Source organism: Panthera tigris, chromosome A3 (genome assembly GCF_018350195.1).
Source record: "Panthera tigris isolate Pti1 chromosome A3, P.tigris_Pti1_mat1.1, whole genome shotgun sequence".
NCBI classification, from domain to species: domain Eukaryota; kingdom Metazoa; phylum Chordata; class Mammalia; order Carnivora; family Felidae; genus Panthera; species Panthera tigris.
Window position 1 is genome coordinate 107,317,750 of NC_056662.1, and position 15,578 is coordinate 107,333,327.

General features: G+C 41.2%; 1 non-coding gene across 1 annotated transcript; it reads right to left on the bottom strand.

The window, feature by feature from the left end:
* Nucleotides 1-3,026: 3,026 nt before the first annotated feature.
* On the bottom strand, nt 3,027-3,098 carry LOC122237517. The gene has a single exon (XR_006216119.1). It is a non-coding gene; the product is annotated as a small nucleolar RNA SNORD59 (small nucleolar RNA).
* Between the last annotated feature and the right edge of the window lie 12,480 nt (nt 3,099-15,578).

Consider the following 15,578-nt stretch of genomic DNA (forward strand, 5'->3'; position numbering starts at 1 on the left):
GCTTCATGGCCCAAGAATTGTCACTTTTAGTAACTGTTCAATGCTCACGTGAAACAAAAGTAAATTCTGCAGTTGTTGCCTAAAATATTCCGTATGCGTCAACTGTGTCAATTTTGTTAGTCATATTTAAATGTTGTGTACCTTCACTAATTTTTTCTCATTCTTTCCAACACTGAGAGATGTATTAAAGGCTCCTACCGTGCTTATAGATTCGTCTATTATTCCATGCAGTTTCAGCAATTCTTTTGCTGTATATATTTTGTAGTGTGTTGTTGGTTGTGTACAAAATTAGAATTGTTATATCTTCCTGATAGGTTAATATTATTATCGTGAAATATCACACTTTATTTCTAATAATGCTTCTTTCCCTAGAGTCTACTGTAGATATTATTGTATAGCTGTACCAGCTTACTTTGGGTTAGTGTTTGCATAAAATGTCTTTGTTTCACCTTTAATTTTTTTGTGGTAATTATTTTACTTATTTGTTTATTTTTCTCTGTCTGGGATTTTACTAGATTACTTTTTCCCCCAACATACCTGTTTTGGAAGATGGAGACAAAAAGGTACAAACTCACACGAAGTAAACAAGATAATATAATCAGTTCTACAAAGTGTATTTTAGAAAAGAAGTAGCACTAGGAACCAACCGAAATAAGTCAGGAAGCCCCAGCAGGGACTGTAAGAGAACTTGGGAAGATATATTTATGCCCACCATACTGACCCTGTCCCTGACCTCTCCCTGTGAGCAGACCAGAGCCCAGCACCCTCCATCCCCCTTACAGATGGACGCTGCTCCAAACTGGGACTATGACCTTGGAAATCGAATGGCAGCAGCTGGTCTGAAGGGGCATAGCACATCCTCTGGTACTTCTGTGGTATAATTTTAGATTGTAACTTTTATATCTTTTGTAAACAGCATATATATACTTATCATAATATTATATTATTAAATATTTATATTTAAAACCAGTTTGGAAATCTCTGCTTTTTAATGGAATATTATACCATTTATATTTAGGGTAATTAAGGATATATTTGGATTCATAGCTAACACCTTACTATTTTGTTTTCTATTTATCCTATTTGTTACTTGGTCCTTCTTCTTTCTTGCCTTCCTTTGATTTAATTGACTACTTATAAAAATTATTATGCCGTCTTTCTTCTATTTATACATTATGTTGTTTATACATAATTTTACTATTCTGTTAACAGTAACCCTAGAGTTTATAATATGTACCCTTGTTGTTTCAGCTTAGCATAAATTAATACTTTTACTGCATTTGGGGCAATATATCCTTGCTGGCATCCTCGTCAGAGGTGTCTACTATCCTGATATGCTATCTAGGAGTAGACGTAGGTCCTTACCATTTATGGAAACCGACCCCTGTCTGATTCTCTATTCTTTGGGATTCAACAGATCCAAATTCTCCTGAAGTGAAGCCACTCCCCTTTTCTTAGAACCCCCTTCCCCTGCCAGAGAGTTATGTTTTCTGCCTCCCTGAGGCTTTAGAAAATCACCATCTTAACCCTCCCTCTAGAGAAGAGAAGGGAAAAATACTTCTCTTTTTACTATGATAAACTTATAGATAAGAAAACAAGATACAATTTATTAATCTACTATCCTCTCATACCTACTAATACGTTGGGTTGTAAATCTAACCATAATCACAATATTTTCATGGGGAAATTAATTCTAAGTTACAAACACTTACCCTTTAGGGAAATTTTAGGACCCAATCTACTCTCTCTCTCTCTCTCTCTCTCTGTGTATATATATATATATATATATATATATATATGTATATACGTATATATATACGTATATACATACATATATATATAATTTGTATAATAGCATTTTTCTGACTTTATTTAGGGAAAGGAAAAATTGCAGAGACCAATGATAAAGCTCCTCATTACTATAGGAAAATTCTGGTCACTTTACTTCAGGGTTTTGCTTCAACACTAACATTTTAAAAATGAGTGAAAATGAGGGAATATATGATCTTTTACCAAATTGCATGATATTTTCGTGCCCTTAGTTATGTTCATTAGGACACAAATGACATAGAGATAGAGGAGGGTAATAAGAGATATAAGTCCCTGAGGCACACTGTAGAGTTAAATAATGCAGTCATAAATACAGATGGAGGTAAGTTTTAATTTCGAGAACTGTGTTTTGAGTGTTATAGTACTTAGGCCAAAGAACCACGAGATAGTGGCCTGGTTTCATACAATATTACAAAAGTTTCCTTGGGAAACTGTTCAGGCACAAAAGTGGCAGTAGTTTTGACCTAGCAGCTACTGCAAAGCTAAAAGTAACCATACTGATTCTTAAATTGATCTCATTCTTCAATACCCAACTTTCGGTTCTGAGGAGAAATAAATACCAGAATGAAGGCAGATTGATAACAATGTATATCTGTGTGTGGCTATGTAGCATATTATAAGAGGAAATGTTTTTTCCAAAATAATTTGTAAGTTTGGCCTAGGATCAGCTGAAAACTGGAAATGATCTATGAAACAAGTCCATTGTCATAAAATAAAATTTTAAAATCTGCTTTTACTCATAAGAGATTTTCCACACTTAATCATTCAAGAACTGATTATCCAGAATGTGTAATATACAAACCCGCTATTTCTTTTTTTCCCTTCTGCTGCCTGAGTTTTGGTCATTTCACAGCTCATTACTACTCTCTCTCTGGGAAAATAAAAGCAAATGTAGCTCCAACTAGTATTTTCAACTTTCTAGATAAAGGCTTTGTAGCAAGAGTAATAATTATTGGTTTATACACCACTTTTCTTTTAATAAATGTCTGGTTAGACTCTGCTGGGCACTGGGGAAGGATTTTAAAAGTTCAAGACATTATCTCTGCTCTTAAGGTTCTTACAATATAATTGGAGAAACAAGGTTTGTGTACAATAAAGCCAAATATTACTGCAATGCAATATATATTTAAACAACATGAAAGAATTCTGGTCATACAAACATAGTATACAAGAGAACTTTATTTTTTTTTCCTACCCCTTCTCAGTACCTAAAATGTGGCTTCAACATACTGAGAACAAAAGTCATTTTGATAAAATCATCATAGAATACAAGAGAACTTTATAGACCTATTGTGGTTTAGAAAAGGGAGAGCATAGTATGGACTGACAAGATTGTCATAGAAATTCTCAATAAGGTAGTGAGACTTGAATTAAATATCAAAGTATGGATGGAATTTTAACATGGAAAAAGGAAAAAAAAAAGAAATTTCTGCACAAAGAAAAAAATCCTGTAATTCCACCATTAAAAGAACATTTGTATTTTTAAATGAAATATTTCAAGTATATATGATATAGAAAATAATATTACAAACTCATCTTTCCCACCAGTTTTTGTCAAACATTTACTTTTTGCCATATTTTTTTTCCAATCCACTTTGGGGGAAATACAGATTTGGCTAAAGGCTTCTGTGTACTCTATCATTATCCTTCTTTTTCAGCAGAGGTAACAACTATCCTAAATTTGGAGTTACTATCACTAAGAGTATTTTAAAATGTTTATCACTGGGGCTCCTGGGTGGCTCGGTCAGTTAAGCGTCCGACTTCGGGTCAGGTAATGATCTCACAGTCCGTGAGTTCGAGCCCCGCGTCGGGCTCTGTGCTGACAGCTCAGAGCCTGGAGCCTGTTTCGGATTCTGTGTCTCCCTCTCTCTCTGCTCCTCCCCTGTTCATGCTCTGTCTCTCTCTGTCTCAAAAAAATAAATAAACGTTAAAAAAATTAAAAAAAAAAGTCTCTAAAATGTTTATCACACATGGAAATATGTACTATTGTTCCATGGGTCTAAAGTTAATGTAAATGGTAGCAAGCCTTATGGGTCTCCTGCCACTTTTTTGTTTTCACTAGATATTCTATTTTTTGAGATTGATGGATATTATAGCTCCAGTTCTAGTTCATTTATTTTAACTATGATATGGTATTTCACTGTGTGGTCATACAACAATTTACTTAACCATTCTCAGGATGATGAACATTTAGATTGTCTCCAATTATTTTCCTGTTATACATGATGCTTCAATGAATATTCATTTACATGACTCCTTATGCGTTGATGGGAGAGTTTCTTGCATATATACAGAGAGAAATGGAATTGCTGGATTGTAAGATAAGGGCATCTTTCGTTTTAATAGATGTTGCTAGATTGCCTTCTAATGTAATTGTACCAATTTATTTTCCACTCAGTAGTATGTAAGAGTTCCCATATCTTCCTTATTTTTGCAATTTTGATGATTACATCACAGGCATGGAACTGCCAGAGTACCCTAGAGTCAATTCTTCCTGTAAATGGGCTGTCTGTGTCGATGATGCTCAGAGTTGGATCTCCTTATGAACCAGCCTGGCCCAGGCTTACAGGAGATATGAGTCTTCTTAGAACTGGGGAAGAGTCAAGAAAGAATGGTATGGTGGCTGAGGATTGCATGCACATTTTAATCATTGTTGTGCCCCCACGATGTAGCACAACCTGCATCTCAGTAAGCAAGGCTCAGTAGGTATTCAATTGAGTGGAACTAATCATTAAGCCTGATCTCTTTCTGGTTTTCACTTCTCGAAGCTTCAATTTCCCCATCTGTAAATTACAGATGATGATAATTTAAGGGATCACCCAAAGATAAAAGAAGATATAAAAGTGAAAACATTTTTAAACTCTAAAAAGCAATGCAAATTAAGTTAGAAAAGATTTGAAAGCTGTTTCTGTGTCATGACTTCTTAGTATGATCAGTTAACATTTTAGCAGTTCAAAACCATTGCCAAATTTCTCATTGGCATTCTTCTTGGAACTCTAGTAAGTCCTGGGGTCCCATATGCCTAGACTCTGCTCAGTATCACATATAAAGATACACGGCAATTTTTAAAAGGTATTCCAACTTTATTTACAGATCTCAAAGAACATCACAGAACCCATTTATGGTTACAGAGACACACGTGGGTTCCATTCTATTCTCTCTCTATATAAATCCCCAAACTCTTTCTCTAGGACCTAGTTGATTGGGCTTTTGGTTACCTCCCTTCTCCCTTTCTTCCAACACTTTGAAGGTTGACTTAACTCCTTTCTAGCTAAATTATTCCCCTTCTCTTCTCATTTCCCCACTCAGGTCTACGTTCTTCTTACCTTAGATTACACATCACAAATATAGCAAGCTAGGGCAAGCTAGAAAACACTGCCTGGGAGAAGAATAGATATTCATATCTCAATAAATCATCCCAGAGCATAAGGTCTTGTTATGGAAGCCAGTAACATTATTTTCACTTTGAATGTTTCAAAAACAAGATTTGTAAACACTTTCTGCTTCTTTTAAGTGGTCCTTTCTTGAATGAAAGAAAGAAAGAAAGATTGCTCACCACTGCTCTATACTCTAAAACTTTCAGAGATCTTTCAGAGATCAAACTTTTAGAGATCTCATGATTGATTCTACCGTCTTTACTTATAGGACTCACATTTACACATCACGATCTAATTCCCTCTTGCACTTCCTAAATCTGTCACTGTCCTTGTAATGTCTCCTCCTTAATGCCCTTTCATCCCCTCAAACTCAACATACTTAAAAGTGAACTCACATTCATTCCAAATTTAGCTTCCCCTCAGGACTTCCATATTTCCATTGTTGGCATTTTAAGAAATTATGTTTATTGCCCAGGTGTAGTATTATCAGAAGAAGAACAAAATGGGGCCAGAGAGACTAATTAAGAGACTTGCACCACATAACAGAAACAGACTGCATTCAGATTTGCAGACGTGGTGTTTTGGGTTTATTTGGAATGACCTGAGAGTTAGGTGAGAGGTAAACCCTAAATACCAGGATCAGCAACTTAAGAGTATTATACTTTTCAGCATTAAAATTCATGTAAACATTTTCAGATATTGATGCCCAGTTAACAGTTTCGAGGTTGAGATAGAGAAAGACTGCCTATACGTGGTGCCACATTTATGCTTGTAAAAGGCTATTCACAAATTTCACAGAGGGGTCAGCTATTTGTAAATAAAATACAGAGCATCAGGGAAATTTTCATGAGTTTCCTTCCTTTTGTTATTCCGTCAACACAGGTTTAAACCATTCTGATGGTATCAGATGCTTAGCTGGGGAAGTTCATAACTGAGTCTTGATTTAAACATATATACATATTTTATTTTTTTATTTTAGAGACAGAGAGAGTGGGGAAGAGGGGCAGAATGAAAGAGAGAGAGAATCTCAGGCAGACTCCATGCTCAGTGCAGATCCTGACACGGGGCTTGAACTCGTGAACCATGAGATCACTGTGACCTGAGCCAAAGTCAAGAGTCAGATGCTTAACCGACTGAGCCACCCATGCACTCCTAAACATATATATTTTTAAAAGTATCTTTAAGTGACCAAGATGATCAGATTCCAGGCAGGAAGTTTGGCTCCCATACCAAGAAGAAATATGCCTTGATCCATCCAGATGGGCTTTGCTATGAGCTCAGACCCAGCAAATAGATCCATGTCCTAGGCAGAGATCTGGGTCAGTTTGAGAAATGGGTTATCTTCACATCACCTTGAACTGTGAGCAGGGGTAGGAATAATGGAAAACTCCTGGCACTTTATTTGAATTATTTAACTTAGCTTTTATTGCTATTTTTTTTGGTGTGTTTTGATCAAGAAAACCTCCATACCAGGTTTAAACCAAATTAGTGAATTTTTTTTTCCCAAAGAGATGAACTTTCTAGATCTATAAGCAGATAGCTTTATCACAGGTTTTGTTGGGAGTGGGGGTTGGAGTCCTCCTAAGAGTAAGAATTACTAGAATAAAGTTTCCTTCTTCTTCTTCTTCTTCTTCTTCTTCTTCTTCTTCTTCTTCTTCTTCAAGTTTATTTATTTCTTTTGAGAAAGAGAGAGAGCGTAAGGGAGCGGCAGAGAAAGAGGGAGAGAGAGAATCCCAAGCAGGCTCCTCTCTTCAGCACAGAGCCCTACGCGAGGCTTGAACTCACGAACCGTGAGATCACGACTTGAGCCAAAACCAAGAGTCAAGAGTCAGACGCTTAGCCAACTGAGCCACCCAGGTGCCCCTAGAATAAAGCTTGTTTAAAAAAATGCCAGCATGATAACGCTCTGGGCAATAACCTACTCTGGAAAAAGTGTATATCACCACATTTGTTCTGGACCAACTCGATCTGGCCCCATAGTGGCCTCACTCTATATTTGGGAACTAAGGGTCAGGGCAATGCCCTTTAACTGGGAGTATCTAAGGGGAACTGTAGGCTAGATATTATGTAAAAAGGAACCAGGAAACACTATGCTATAATCTACCGTGGGATAAAAGGTTAATATAATCAGGAGTTTCATCAATAAGATTATCTTAGCATCTCTTAGTCTCTTACCCAGCCTGTATCCCACCTGTACTTTCTTGCAGTCCCTTGATACTTTGTTATTTATTTTTCACACAGCCTGTACCCCTCAAGGATTGGTTGAGTTAAAAAGATATTAACTACAGTGCTGGCCAAACAGCACCCCCTCAAACTCCTGGCTTCTCAAGAAGATAGGAAGTTCTTGTCTATCCAAACAAGGCTCTAGGATCTTATCTAATTTGTTTGTCTTTTCAAGACCTCACCTGGTAGCAATATTGGGTAGAGGTATTCTGTGCCTCGTTTTGTTGTTGGTGTTGTTATATGTGCTTGGTGATGAGAAAATGGTATCTGGTCTGATGAACTCTTGGCAAGACAGGAAATTTATAGTAGGATGCACAAGACCAGGTTTCCTGTCCCCAGAATTTTATGGCAATGAGGTTTCAAGAACTCTTCTGATGATATGATTAAGAGGGGAGCAAATGTGGATTTTGGAGATTTTTAAAATCAGGACCCAAGGGCCAGGTTGGACTTGAGGATTATATAATCTGAATGGCATCCCTTGGTGTGGAGCAGTACAGTGGCCCTGAGTTTGTCGTGGCTATAAAAAAAAAAAACCAAAAAACTGAATCAAAGTATAGGCTAAAATATAGTGTTCAGATAACAGGTAGTTATAATCTTCCTATCGTCAACATTGATCAGACTGCCTGTGGAATACTGAACTCACCTCCTGGTGCCAGAATTTACAAAGATATTCACAGGGCACCTGAGGGGCTCAGTCAGTTGAGTGTCTGACTCTTGGTTTTAGCTCAGGTCATGATCCCAGGGTTATGGGATCAGGCTCCCTGTGGGACTGTGTACTGAGCATGGAGCCTGCTTGGGATTCTCTCTCTCTCCCTCTCTCTCTCTCTTTTTGCCCCTCCCCAGATGGTGCTCATGTGCACATGCTCTCTCTGAAAATAAATACACATTTTAAAAAACACTTACTTAAAAAATAAGGTGAAAAAAAAAGATATTAACACATTAAATGTGTCCATAATGAGGGTGTCTGGATGCGATGTATGAAGACTATAATGTATGACCAAATTGAAGGGGATCTGGGAGAATAACACTAAGAGGAGACACAATAGCAGAACAGGGACTATGAACTTCAATAGTTAGACTGACACTGACCTCCATAGTGACAGATCTGGTGACACTTTTCTGTCTCCCTCCTTGTCAGTCTCTTTCTGGCATTTATCACAAGCTTGATCACTCTCTTAAAATTCCCTCCTTTGCTTCATTGATATCAATTGTACTAGTTCAGCAGATGGTAAAATTGAATTAGAAGTGTAAGATGCACCTGTGAAGGATAACGAGGGAAGAGAGCAGGAGTAGGAGGGAAGACTCTCAGACTGCAATGCATGGCTTCATACCTGTGAAAGGAGAGAAAGAAGGAAGAAGGACTGGGTAGGAAGAGCCTCAGTCTGCAGGGACGCTCTGTAACTGGCTCAGTAGGCTCACGGGGGGCCCCGGAGCAAAGCTGCCCACTAGAGGAAATTCCATGGGCAGGAATGGCCGGCTGTGCTCAGTCATTTGTTGGGAGCATCTGGGGAGACTGAGACCTCTGCATGAGTTCTGTGATGGATCCCAAAGGCATGGTAGCTGGAGGCTGTCAGCGATTCACACTCCTACAGCAGGTGCTTCCTTGAAGGGCTCCTAAGTGGTACACACCTATGGCTACCATACCATTCCATTTCCACATAATGGATTCGACCTTCCTAGCCTCCTTTGCTAGATCCTCTGCCTTTGCTCACAGTCTAAATGTTGGGGTTTTCTAGGAACCTGTTTTCTGCCTACTTATTCTACTTATTTTCCCTATGAGAATTCATCTCAACCCACAATTTCAAAGACATCACCCAATGTTGATGCTGAGTCCATATGTTCATTCAGACCATCATTCTCTCCCACCTGGACTGCTATAATGGTCTCCTATTCTCCCAGCTCATCCCCAGTCTTGCCACCTGCCTTCAATTCATTCGCCACCTGCAGCTGGTGGACTATTTCTAAGGAGCAAATTAGACCATGTTACTTCAGTGCTGAAAACCCACCAACAGCTCCCTTTTGTTCTCAGGAAGAAATGTGAATTATTCAACACAACTTACATGCTCCTTAATGGACTGGTCCCTGCTTACCTTCTAGCCTCGTTTGTCATTCTCCTTAAAAGGAACTACTTTAGTTTCTTCAAATGTAATCTCTCGGGGCGCCTGGGTGGCGCAGTCGGTTAAGCGTCCGACTTCAGCCAGGTCACGATCTCGCGGTCCGTGAGTTCGAGCCCCGCGTCGGGCTCTGGGCTGATGGCTCGGAGCCTGGAGCCTGTTTCCGATTCTGTGTCTCCCTCTCTCTCTGCCCCGCCCCCGTCCATGCTCTGTCTCTCTCTGTCCCAAAAATAAATTAAAAAAAAAAAAAAAAAACAACAAAAAAAAACGTTGACAAATGTAATCTCTCTACCCTTGGTATGGAGTATACCTTCTTGCCTGGCTAATTCTCTACTTGTCTTTTAAGTCTCAGTCTGGAGGCTCCTTCCTCTGTGAAGACTTCCATAACCTGCAAAGACTAGATTCGGTGTCATCCTATGTGATCCCAGAAACTGTGTGATAAAGGGCAGGTGAAATCTTGGTTGTGAATCTACAGAGGGCAGTGAAACACCACTTGGGTGCTAAGTATTGGAAATCGGAGGGACAATATTTTACATACCAGAACTTCTCTCAGGAAATATACTATATGAGATAGAAAGGAATACTACAGTAACAGTTTGATGTGGGTGACAGTTCTCCCAAGGACATGATAGGCAAACATTCTCAATCCAGTCACCACCACCCCTGCCCCATCCTCCATCCCAGCCCAACCCTAGACATTCAGAAATATGTGTGGCTATTTTTGTTGTTGATGCCAGTGTGGCTGGGAGCAGTATTAAAATAGAGGACAGTCCCACACAAGGAAGAATTGTCCTACCCAAAATGCTAATAAAACCTCCATTGAGAAACACCGTACTGAGACATATGCAAATCTGGGAGCAAAACTGAACTGCTCAGAACATCAGAGTGGGAGTTGAAAGTTGACACCTGAGGACTTCCATCTCCACCTACTCCCCATGCAGAGCTCTACCTTACCTGTAAATAAATGTAGAGTATACCATTTAAAAATACACTCGTTTTTGAGAGAGAGTGAGAGAGAGCATGCACACGAGAGAGCAGGGGAGGGGCAGAGGGAGACAGAGAATCCCAAGAAGGCTCTGTGCTGACAGCAGAAAGCCTGATGCGGGGCTCAACTCTTGAACTACAAGATCATGACCTGAGCCACAGTCAGAGGCTTAACTGACTGAGCCACCCAGGTGTCCCTGTTCAAAGAAAATTTTTTAAACATATATTGGCTTGAAAAAGAGCCAAATTATTAGCCCAAGGAGCACCTAATAAATATCTCCTTCTAACTCTGCTTCCCTGCACCCTAGTACTTATCTCATTGTAAAGGAATTATCTGAGAATTTGGAGCCTCAACTTGAATTCAGGCCCTATTTCACATTCAGAATCTAACATAGTGTTTGGCGTGTAATAGATAATATATATTTCTAAACTATGACTCTTAAAATTTAAAAATTAGCCCTGACACCTTTTCTAAGTTTCAACTCTATGTTTTTTTTTTATGTTTATATATTTTGAGAGAGAGAGAGAGTGAGAGCGAGCAGGGGAGGGGCAGAGAGAGGGGGAGAGAGAGAATCCCAGGTAGGCTCCATGATGTCAGAGCAGAGCCCGATGCAGGGGCCCCACCTCACAAACTGTGAGATCATGACCTGAGGTGAAATCAACAGTTAGAACCTTAACCAACTGAGCCACCTAGGCACCCCTCAACTCTATTTTTTGTCACTAATTTTACATTTACAGTTGAGCATCTCAATCTTACCAGGTAAGAGACAGAATCATTTACTTCGACCTAACGTTAAAACCCTCCCCCAAGTAACCCTCATACCTCTGTTATGGCAAATGCTATCACCCTCTTGGGACCTTCTCAGTTGTTTAAGCCTATTTGTCACCCATTGTCTACCTGTTTCCTCACCCCACGGACCTTTAAGTCCACAGTCCAATGATCTTTATGTTCTTTGTCTTCTGTCTTCAGCATCCCTGGCCTCAATTGAGGTTCTCTTGTATATGTTATTGCATTTGTTTTCCTAAATAATATCTCCATTCCTATCCCCGTGACTTGTCACCCTTTAAAGCATTCTAAAATGGGGTGAGGGGAGTGGGAGGTTGGGTTAAATAGGTGATGGGTCTGAGTGCACTTGTAATGAGCATCAAGTAATGTATGGAATCGTTGAATCACTATATTGTACACCTGAAACTAATATAACATTGTAAAAAATAACAAAGTTACACTTATACCAAAAAAAATTTTAATTCTAAAATATATTCAAAATAGTAGCAATTAATACTCTGTGGGCTCACTGTGGTAAGGCACTGCTGACTTTTATTTCGTTTTGACTCCATAACAGCCCCATTTTGAAATAACCTCCTCAAGGTCATTCAGTGAAGGGACAAAGCTAGGAATCCAGGTAGCCTGACTCAGAGCTCTGCTAGGCTAGGCTGCATGACATCCTGGAATTCTCTGTCATTGTGTTACATATGTCTCCATCTGATTCTCCTCCTCTGGTGGATGGCCTGGTTGTCGTCTTTTTGAGCCAAGGCCTGCTTTGTGTTCCTTTCCCAGAGCTGTTGGTCTACTGAAATGTGAGTGGTGATTATGAGGTCAGTAAGTCAAGGAAGTGGATCTGATGGATAGTTCAGACAAGAAGTCTTCAGGGTAAAACTGAGAGCTGCTACAGAGACCAAAGAATCCCTAAGCCACACACCCATGAAGGATGGGCTAAGAGAAGGGTGGTCTGAATATACTGTCCATTTTAGCCTTTACCTGCTCCCTACTGTGCGATGCTCACATGGGTGAGTGCTTTAAGGGGCTTAGGGCTAAGTGGCCAGCCTGGAGCGTACGACCTCCCCTTTATTTCTTTGGCTAACTCCAACACATTTTTCAGGATTTACCTTTAGCATCCTTCCTGTATCTTCCTGCCTGCATTCCTGCCCCTCTTCTGTGCTTCTCAGTTATGTGAGACTGCCTGAGGGCAGGCACTGTGGCTTTTCTTCTCTGTATTCTGTACCACTAGAATTTAATAATCATTGACGCTAAATGCATGACAGGGAGGCAGATTTGGGCTTAGCATAAGATAATTTTTTAAAATTTATTTTTGGGAGACAGAGAGAGTGGGAGTGGGGGAGGGGCAGAGAGAGGGAGACAGGATCTGAAGCAGGCTCTGCGCTGACAGTGGAGAGCTGAACGCGGGACTCAAATTTACAAACCAAACCGTGAGATCATGACCCGAGCCAAAGTCAGACACTTAACCAACTGAGCCCCCCCAGGTGCCCCAAGAGAAGTTTTAAAAAGTATACTGTAAAGCAGAGTACAGATTAGTGACTGAGAGCCTTCATGTCTTACCCTGTTCAAATTTCAGCTTTCTATTACCTTGAGCCAGCTTAATCTGTCTGTACCTCAAAAAATGATATTATGTCATTAAGTTGTTGTTGAGAATTAAATGAGATAATACATGGAAAATACTTGGCTCAGTTCCTGGCACCTCATAGGCACTAGGTAATGCTAGATATTACTATTGTTTTTATTATTGTTACTTGGCTCATTCACTAGCACTGTCTCATAACAAGGCAGGTTGCTTTTGGAAGCAGCGAGTTTCCTTTTGTTGAAGGTATTCAGGTAGCAGTAAAGACAGGATAGATGCTGTAGAAGCAGTTCTTAAATTGAAAAGATTAGATGACTTCTAAGGATGCTTTTAATCACAGAAAAGGGAAGCTATTTCTCAGATTCAAAGAAAGTGTGATCATTAGTGTTACTTCTAGCAAAGTTGAGGAGCATTGGAATAGGAAAAACAAAGACATCGGATTTGGCATCTGCATGTATCTATATTACAAAGAACAAAATATTTTATTCATTGTGAGCCGTTAATTGCAAAAGCCTTTTTATTTATGCTGTAACCCATATGGCAAATCAGGCCCTTACACGAAAATCAATCCCTTTTCAAAAGGACTAGCTAGCTCGGCCCTGCCAAAATGGAACAAACAAAACCTTAAAGACTGTTTCAGTCCTACTGAAATGTCTTTTCCCTTTGAAAGAAGTCTATTAGTGATGCAAATGCAAAGTTATCTGCACAGATGATAATCCTAGCGAACAAAACAGTGAAACCATTATGAGGTTCTCTTGCTGAGAATTTGGCTCCCCCGCCCCTGTTAAAAAGGCAGAGAAAGCGAGTAGAGCTGATTCCTATTTGGGATAGTTTATTAGGTCTGCTTATCTGAATCCTGGACTAATTATTCTTATGTTTGGCTTAAAGGGGCCAAACAATTCTCCAAATGTGGACAAGCTGAAGAAAGGCCTGCAGTCTGGGTCCCTAGCAAGTGCCTTAAACAGGCAAAAGCAGGAATGGAGTAACATTTATATTCGGGAGTTCAATTTTCAAGATACCAGAGCCTTAAGGTAAGATCTAGCTAGAAGAAATCCAATGATAAGCACTCATGTGGGAGTAATTTAAGTGATGTGCACATGTCACTCATGCTTTAATTAAAACAAAACTATTTGTATGGGTGAAGAGACGGTCATTTTCCAACACCTTCTCTTCAATAGTTACTCAGAGTAAACAACTTCTTTGAGAACTTAATATGCAATCTTCCTGTGGGCAAAAGGATTGAAATGAGAAAAATGAGGCAGTTAACTGTAACTGGCTTGACTATTATTTGATTACACTTATTTTATCCTTAAGAGGTTTGAGAAGACCTAGTTTTTCAGGAGTCATCAGGCATTAGGGAGCACTAGTGGTTAGAAGGTGTGGTGCCTATGGATATTAGGAAGGCATTTCTGAAGCAAAGTAGTATTGTCAAAGTGGCCCTCACCTACTTGGTTAAAGCTTTTGGACATGCCTAGTGGACGGTTTATTGAGAACAGAAAATTAACTCTCCATGTCCACACGCTTTCTTGAACAGGTATTAACAGGTGGAGCCGGTGTCCACAAGACTGGATGCGATGCTCACCATCTGGGTCTCACTCTGGGTGGGGCTTTGGGTAGGTACACTAAAGAGCTTCCGGATCAATCATGTGTTTACATTTCAGGCGCAGGATGGGTCTTGTTCACACCCCACCCTCCACCACCTTTCCTTCGCAAGGTTGCTCACAGCTTGCACTGTCCCCGCCCCGGGTCTTTGATAATCCAGGCGTCTCTGGTGAAGAAGGTCAACCACTGTTTTAATTCTGGGCTCTGCCAGCTTCCCACGCTCTCCACTCGGGCTGGTGAGCAGCCGCTCAGCGTGTTTTTCCCCCAGAGCTTCCCACGCCCTACCCACTCCACACGCCTCCTGGCTGCCTTCCAGGCCTGCCCTCTTTTGCAGCCAGGCAGGCCAGCTCCAGTGTCGGATATCTAATCTAGCAAGGTTCACTTTTCTCAGGGGCTTTCCTCAGGGCCACCCTTTCCCCGCAATCTCAGAAGGTCTCTGGTACTCGGCTGTGTCTTCTGCGTGCAAGTGCTTCTACAAATAAACTGGGGCTCCTGGCTGTCTTGCAAATTAAAACTTTACTACCTGCTTAAGGTTGGGACGTGATACAGCGACATCAAACTTTGCTGTTCAGGGAATCAGAAGCGAAAAGGAGCTACTTTTTTTCCGTCCCACTCCCCGCGGCCCCTGGGACAGGCACACCTTCCCCGCAAGGCTCGGCCGCAGTTGGGCGCGGGTCGGCAGCGCAAGAGTCCTGCTCCGGGACGAGGGTCCGGTGCGGCCGGGCCGCCCGCCCACGCCCGGCAGGCGCGCGGAGCAGGAGCGCGCACGGGGCCGCACGCGCGCGGGGCCGACGAGCGCTCCCTCCGGGATCGCGGCTGCGCAGTCGGGCCGGAGCCGGGAAAAGGGGGAGGAGGGTGGAGGAGCCGGAGTAAGGGGAGGGGGAGGAGCGGCGAAGGCGGAAGCCATGTTGGAGTTGCACCCCGAGCGAGGGGCTGCGAGCGTTCTCCTCTCCTTGTGGGTGTGACCCGGGTTCGGCTGGCGGCGGACTGCGGGGGCGGGGACGGTTAGCTGGGTCGTCGTCCGCGGCGGCGGCGGCGTGAGAGGAGCGGCGGCGGCCGCAGCGTGGAGCCGGGCGATTGTGACCGCCGGG